This window comes from Lactuca saligna, chromosome 5 (assembly GCF_052625555.1).
Source record: "Lactuca saligna cultivar CGN05327 chromosome 5, ASM5262555v1, whole genome shotgun sequence".
NCBI classification, from domain to species: Eukaryota; Viridiplantae; Streptophyta; class Magnoliopsida; order Asterales; family Asteraceae; genus Lactuca; species Lactuca saligna.
This window is the reverse complement of record NC_136421.1, coordinates 49,115,579-49,123,075: the sequence shown is the minus strand read 5'-3', so window position 1 is coordinate 49,123,075 and position 7,497 is coordinate 49,115,579.

The following is a 7,497-nucleotide window of genomic DNA, read 5'->3' as shown; positions in this document are numbered from 1 at the left end:
AGGTAGTTCAGCGTTTGACGGATTGAATAGTTCAGGGTTGGGAGTTTGAGAAACTTCCCATCAGTCCATGCGTGTAAAGGGTAATGGTGAGTATGTGGTTCGGATTCAGGTTGAAGGGTCGCCTGTAGGACTCGTGTGAGTCGGAATGGAGATCTTGAGGTCAAATAGCAGGAGATGTTTTCGCGTTAGCAGTCAGTGGCAGAAGCAGCATGTAGAGCATGGAAGAGTGGCGGGAGAGCCTCGGTTTTCTTCAGCAGTAGTCAGTGGTGGAAAGTGATGTAAGACTACGGGGCGGCCGTAGCATTCACTAGCAATCAGTGGTGGAAGTGTTGTCGGACTACAGGGCAGCCGTAGCATTTTGTAGTAGCTTCGTTGGCGGAGTCGGGGCGAGGCCCTTATCTCCTAGCATTCAGATAGGGATCAGGAATGGGTAATGGATGAGGATGGTAATGAGTTGCCTGTATAGCCCGTGAGAGGTGAGACCTTGGGAGAGGCCCGTATGAGAATAGCAGTATAGGTGAGACCTGAGAGCAGGTTTCCTCAGTAGTATGATTAGGGTGAGACCCGTGGGTGAGGCCCGTGAGTTTTAGCAGCACAGGTGGGACCTGGTAAGGATCTTAGTGTCTAGATAAGGGGATTGGGGATCCCAGGAAATTGTATTGCCAGCATGGTAGAATAGATTGAGCAGTATAGGTGGCGGAAGTATCTTCGAATGTCGCTGGGAGTGACTAGTGGTTGTGCTGGGTCAGCAATCGGTGAGAGTCGGTAATCTAGATATTGATAGGTTGGTAGGGACCAGGATGGTCTCAGTTCATCCGGAAGCCAGATAAGGAATAGCAGGATTTCTAGTCAGTAGCAGTGCGGGAATGCAGAGTATGGTGGAATTCAGTTAGTCGATAGTGGGGTGCTCGACACCGAATGATAGTAGAAAGAATGCCATGTGGATACTGGCAATGATGACCCGTATAGAGTAGCGGGAGTAATAGATTGGGTGAAGATAGGGTATTCACAGTGGCAGAGGAGATAAATGGTTATGGAGCGTTGCCTTGGGTAGGCAAGGAAATCGCGCAAGGAAAGAAGGGGTGAACCCCTATGTTGCAGTACTCGGAGAATACCAGAAAGATTGTCGGTTGAGTAAGTTGTGTTTCCAGGATGTTCAGGGTCAGGATGCACCCGAGATTATTATCGGTAAGGATTGACGTTACTCTAAATGACTAAGCGGAAGGCCAGCAAAGTTAGGCAGCTGGTGTTAGAATGGATGGTGGGGTATTGGAGGCAAATCGCAGGCAGTAGAGTATAGAAAACTTCGAGGACGAAGTTTAGTTTAAGTGGGGGAGAGTTGTAACACCCAAATTTTTGAAGGCCAAGAAAGGAAACAAAAGCCCTAATTTTAAGGGTAGACTCGACGAGTCCAAGGAGGTACTCGGCGAGTCCGAGCGGGATCCGGGTCGAGGAGTAAGCAACCAACTCGGCGAGTCGGCCAAGGTGACTCGGTGAGTCTGGTCTGAATGAGGAAAACCCTAATCCTGGGAGTTGTACCCTATTTAAAGGGTGTTATGTCCCTCCCTCAGCCCCCATATCACCCTAGAGAACCAGTACACCCTTGATTTCGTGAGAGCTTCCATCATTTGAGAGATAAATCTTGGAGGAAGGAACTTTGGGAAAGGAAATTGAAGATCAAGTAGGTTGCTTCAAAGGAGGAGGTGTAGATCAGAGATCTACTTCAGTGGTGTTCATCTTGGAGGTAACAAGCTGCTATTTTCCCTTCTTTGCACCTAGATCTATGTGTGTATTTAGGCATTCATGGCATTAGAGTGACCTTTCGAGCTAGGGGTTCAGATCTGAGGTTGTTACCTCAGATCCATGATTATTTTGATCTAAAACCCCGTAAAGTATCAGCCCTTGAATTGATTTTGAAGCCCCTTGGCCTTAAACCCTACTTTATGGCATATTTTGCCTAGATCTCCTTCTCTACACGTAAAGTTTGCAACTTTACGTGAGGAATAGGCTTGGGAAGGGTAGATCTACAGTTTGGAGTCCATGCATGACTCAAAAGTCCTCTGCATGTAAGGAGAATTGAAGGGACTCGGCGAGTAGCATGAAGTTGTGGAGAAACTCGACGAGTAGGATGAACAACTCGTCGAGTCGTATGAAGATTACCTTGTACTCGGCGAGTCTGTTCTTGGACTCGACGAGTCAGGTCGCGAAACCCCAAACCCTTCGAATTGAGACTCGAATCAGTGAGTCGAGTGGAGACTCAGTGAGTTGGACAGGTCAGGACTCAGAAATCGGTGGACTCGGCGAGTCGAGTCGCGAATGGAAGGAATCTGATCATTTTGAACTCGGTGAGTCAGTAGGGTGACTCGGCGAGTAGGGTTGACCTAGAAGGTTGACTTTGACCAAGACTTTGACCTTGGACCAGGGTTGACTTGGTTGTCTTTCGGGGGTCAGTTAGGCTCAGTGTTGCATTGATATTGGTAGTTCGGGGAGCAATGGGAGCAGGAGTTCCGTGAGTTGTCGGGCAGCAGCTAGTGAGATCATCAGCAAGTTCAGCCAGTGCAGGTGAGTTTCCCTTTGTGTGAATGGGTCTAAGGCCACAATGCCGGCCCATGTAGTTATGAGTAGAAGACCCGGGGGTTAGCCCTAGGCACACTATGCTAGTATGATATTCAGGACGAGGTCCAGTAATAGCGGGCGGGTGCCCAAGGATTCGTTTGTATGCTAGATTATACTTGTTGTTTGTGTGATATGTGTATGTGCCTGGTAGGGAGGTGAGTGTGGGCGAGGTCCCGTATCTCACCAATAGCAGAGTGTGGATGGGGTTCCATATCTCATTAGTAGCAGAATATGGGCGAGGCCCAAACTAGAACAGGAGTGAGAGTGGGCTAGGCCCGTACCTCACTACCATTAGGAGCGTGGACGGGGTTCCATGACTCATCAATAACAGGACATGGGCGAGGCCTTAGGACAGAACCAGTTGCATGTGTTTAGTTATATGTTGTGAAATGTTTATGTGTTATTATTTTTGGTGGGCGAGGCCCTGTGATAGGCGAGGCCTAAGTAAAACAGATATGTATCCGAGCGGGGCTCGAAGCCAGGCGGGGCCTGGAGCGGCGGAGCCGTTGTAGCGGCCGAGGCCCAAGGTAGGGGCGAGGCCTAAGATAGCGGGCGTGGCACAGTATATGCAATATGTGGATATGCATGGTATGTGGTAGGGTGGGGAACTCACTAAGCTTCGTGCTTACGGTTTTCAGTTTTGGTTTCAGGTACTTCCGGTAGCGAAGGGAAGAGCTCGGGGTGATCGAATGGCACACACCATAGATTAGACAGCCTGGGAATGTTTACTCTGATAATGAATATGTGTTTTGAAAACTTATACTCATATTATGTTTTGGAATGATGACTTTACTTTAAGTAATGATTTATTAAAAGAAATTTTTGGTCTTAAATTTTGGGTCGTTACACTCTGCTACTTGAAAAGATCAAAAGACTTGTCGAGTAGGGATCATTTTGGGCGCGGGATGAAGGGTATACTCAACGAGTTGGAAGGCCCTACCTCGACGAGTAGACGCTGGAAAGGAAAACCCTAATTGTTCGGGCTTTGCACCATATATAAAGAACTTATGGCTCATTTGTAGTCTCCCTCATCATCTTTACAACACAGAGAAACCCTAGTTCGAGCTTTACACCTTCTTGAGTGTGTGTGTGAGAGCCTTAAAGAGTGATTTTGGTGCGGTTGTTAAGGAATTTGGAGCAAAGGGAGAGGCTATAGATCCAACATCTACTATGTGTTAGCAACCATTTGGAGGTAAAATGTATTTACCTTGGCTTTCCATTTCTTAAATCTTCCCTTATGCAAGCATATGATCATTTCTAGGGTAAAATGGAGTCACTCTCGGGTTTGAGCTTGTCATGAGGACATGATCTCAGATCTGGACTCCTCTAAGACCCATAGACATAAAGCTGTCGACTTTATCTAGTCTTGGCCCTTCTCCATGCCCTAAACCTCTTCCTAAGCTTAGTTTTGGGTGTTTTAGCCTCTTGAGGCCTTGCATGCATGTAAAGTTGATAACTTTACGTGGTAACTACACCCTAAGAGGTTAGATCTACATTTTGGAGCCTTAGTTTCTCTTAAAAGCGTCTGAATGAGAAAAGGGATGAAGAAACTCGACGAGTTGCTTAGTCAACTCAACAAGTTGGATCGGATTTCCTCGTCTTCGGGATGCTGAGTAAACTCGGCGAGTTAATTAGACAACTCGGCTAGTTGGCTAGAGTTTTTCCCGGTTTCTGGACTCTGAAGGAAGTCGACGAGTTACTAGATACACTCGACGAGTTGGGGTCAACAAGAACTGTTGACCTTGACTATTGACCTTGAATTTGACCATGGTTGACCAATTTTGAATGTAAGGGTATTTTTGGTATTTCGGGATCTTGACAAAGTTAGACATATGGTGGTTGTAGGCAGTTGAGTTGGAGCTGTGAGTTGGGACTTATATTATAGGTTCAACATTTCTTGAGAGGCGAGTCTCCTAACCATAACAATAGGTCTAAGACACTAAGGTCATCCCATTCAGTTAGTTGTAGTGTTTATTGTGGATTCACTACTGATACGTTAGTATGCATGGATATGTGAGTGTGCTAGTATTTTATTAACTAGATATGTGAAGACCCCAAGGGGAGCCCATGGTAGTTGGAGATATTAGACCATGGTACGAGTCCATGGCATTCCAGGTAAAGAACATGGAGGGATCCCATGGAAAATAGTTAAGACCATGTGGTGGAGCCCATGTCACATAAGTATACAACCCTGGGGGGAGCCAACGACATCCTGGAGTAAGACCCTGGAAGGAGTCCACGGCATCCCTATATGCTTATATATGTGTTATATAGTATGATAGTTATGTTCTGTGATATGTGGTATGCTTGTTGACTCTATGTCATTTACATGGAAGACCCCGGAGCCCATGGCAACAGGATATTCGACCATGGGGGGAGCCCAAGGCATTCCGGGTAAAGACCATGGGGGAGCCCACATTATCCCAGAGTAAGACCTTGGAGGGTTTCCACGACATCCTTACATGTTTGTATGCATGACTTATGTGGTTTATGTAGCTGATATAGCTAATATGGATTATATGATTATGTGGATTGTGTGGGGTATGCTCTGGGGAACTCACTAAGCATTAGCTTACAGTTTGTTGGTTGTTTTATGTACTTCAGAACTTAAGGGCAAAGGCTCGACGTGATGGCACGACATGCACTCTCCGGCGTTTTTGTTGGGACACTCTGATGTTTTCGGATAATTTATTTGACACTATGGATTTTTGATAAATAAATGTGGTTGAGATACTATGTCTCTTGAGAATGATTTTGTTAATTAAAAATGAAAATTTTTATTGGAAATTTGGGTTTTACAATTTTTTGTAATTTTTTCTTTAAAAAATATTAGTCCGTGACGACAAAATTGCAAAAATAATCTCTATAGTTGGCAAAATTCTACGGTTTTGGTCCAAAAAAGTTCGATAAATCTCGGGCCCAACTTGCCCCACTTCCTAAATCGAATGACGCCTTTCCAAGGCGACACCTTCAGGAGAACCATACCCCCGACTTGGAACTCCAAGTCGGATCGACGCTTGTTGGTGTAACTTTTCTGCCGACTCTAAGCAGTCTGAATCCTGCTCCGAACCTGCTGGATCCTCTCGGTCATCTTGAGCACCACCTCGGTGCTCCCCGTGACCCTCTGCCAACTTCACCCCAGCATATTGGGGTCCTGCACCTCCGTCCGTACAACATCTTGAATGGGGGACGGTCAATACTCGCGTGGTAGCTGTTATTGTATGAGAACTCAGCCAAGGGAAGATATGTATCCCAACTACCACCGAAATCTAACACACATGCCCGCAACATATCCTCCAAAGTTTGGATGGTCCGCTCGCTCTGACCATCCGTCTGCGGGTGGAAGGCGGTGCTAAAATGTAAACGAGTTCCCAACTTGTCATGAAATCTCTTCCAAAACCTGGAAGTAAAACGCACATCCCTGTCCGAGATAACCGATACTGGCACCCGTGCCGCGCCACGACCTCCCTGATATAGATGTTGGCCAATTTCTCGGCCGATATACTCTCCTGAATCGGGATAAAGTGAGCACTCTTGGTCAATCGATCCACGATGAACCAAATCAAATCTACTCCACGCGCGGTCTTGGGAAGCTTTGTGATAAAATCCATCGTGATATCTTCCGATTTCCACAACGGGATGTCCAACGGCTGCATCTTCCCATGCGGTCTCTGATGTTCGGCCTTGACCTTCCTGCAGGTCAAGCACGACTCGATGTACCATGCCACATCCCACTTCATGCAGGGCCACCAATAATCTAGACGAAGATCCCTATACATCTTCGTCGCCCCGGGATGAATAGAGAATTGGGACTTGTGCGCCTCCTCCAACAAGATCTGACGCACGCCTCCGTGATACGGCACCCACACCCTGCGGTGTAGTGTCAATAGTCCTCGGCTATCATAATCGAAGGAGGAAACTTGACCCACCACACGCTCGCTCTTCCGATGTTCCTCCTTGATAGCCTACTGTTGAGCCTCCCGAATTCGCTCCAACATGGGAGTCACTACGGTCATTCTCATGCAAACGTCCCTGATTGGTGCCGCCTTGTGGCTAAGCGTATCGGCCACCACATTGGCCTTCCCAAGGTGGTAGAGGATCTCTTAATCATAATCCTTCACCATGTCCAACCACCGATGTTGCCTCATGTTCAGATTCGGCTGATCCATGAGGTACCTCAAACTCTTGTGGTCCGTGTAGATGGTACATCGAACCCCGTAGAGGTAATGCCGCCAAATCTTGAGGGCAAAAACCACCACCCCTAATTCCAGATCGTGCATCGGGTAGTTCGCCTCGTGAGGCTTGAGCTACCTCGAAGCGTGGCAATGACATGCCCCCTCTGCATCAGTACCGTGCCCAACCCTGAAATGGACGCATCACAATAAACCACAAAATCCTCTACGCCCTCTGGCAGGGCTAAGATCGGCCCTCGCACAATCTCTGTCTCAGTGTCTTAAACACAGCCTACTGCTCGGGTCCCCACCAAAAGACTACGACTTTCTTCGTCAGCCGCGTCAGGGACACGACTATCTTGGAGAAATCCTGAATGAACCTCCGATAGTAGCCTGCTAATCCCAGGAAACTCCGAATCTCAGATGGAGACTTCAGAACCTCCCACCGCATCACGGCCTCGACCTTGGCCGGATCGACCAGAATCCCGTTCTGGTTGACAAGGTGCCCGAGAAATTGCACCTCGCGCAACCAAAGCTCACACTTGGAGAACTTGGCATACAAGCTCTCCCTCCTCAGGGTCTCCAAAACCTCTCTGAGATGCTCCTCCTGCGTCTTGGAATAAACCAAGATGTCATCGATAAAGACTATCACAGACCAATCCAACATCGGTCTGCATACGCGGTTCATGAGGTCCATGAACGCGGCAAG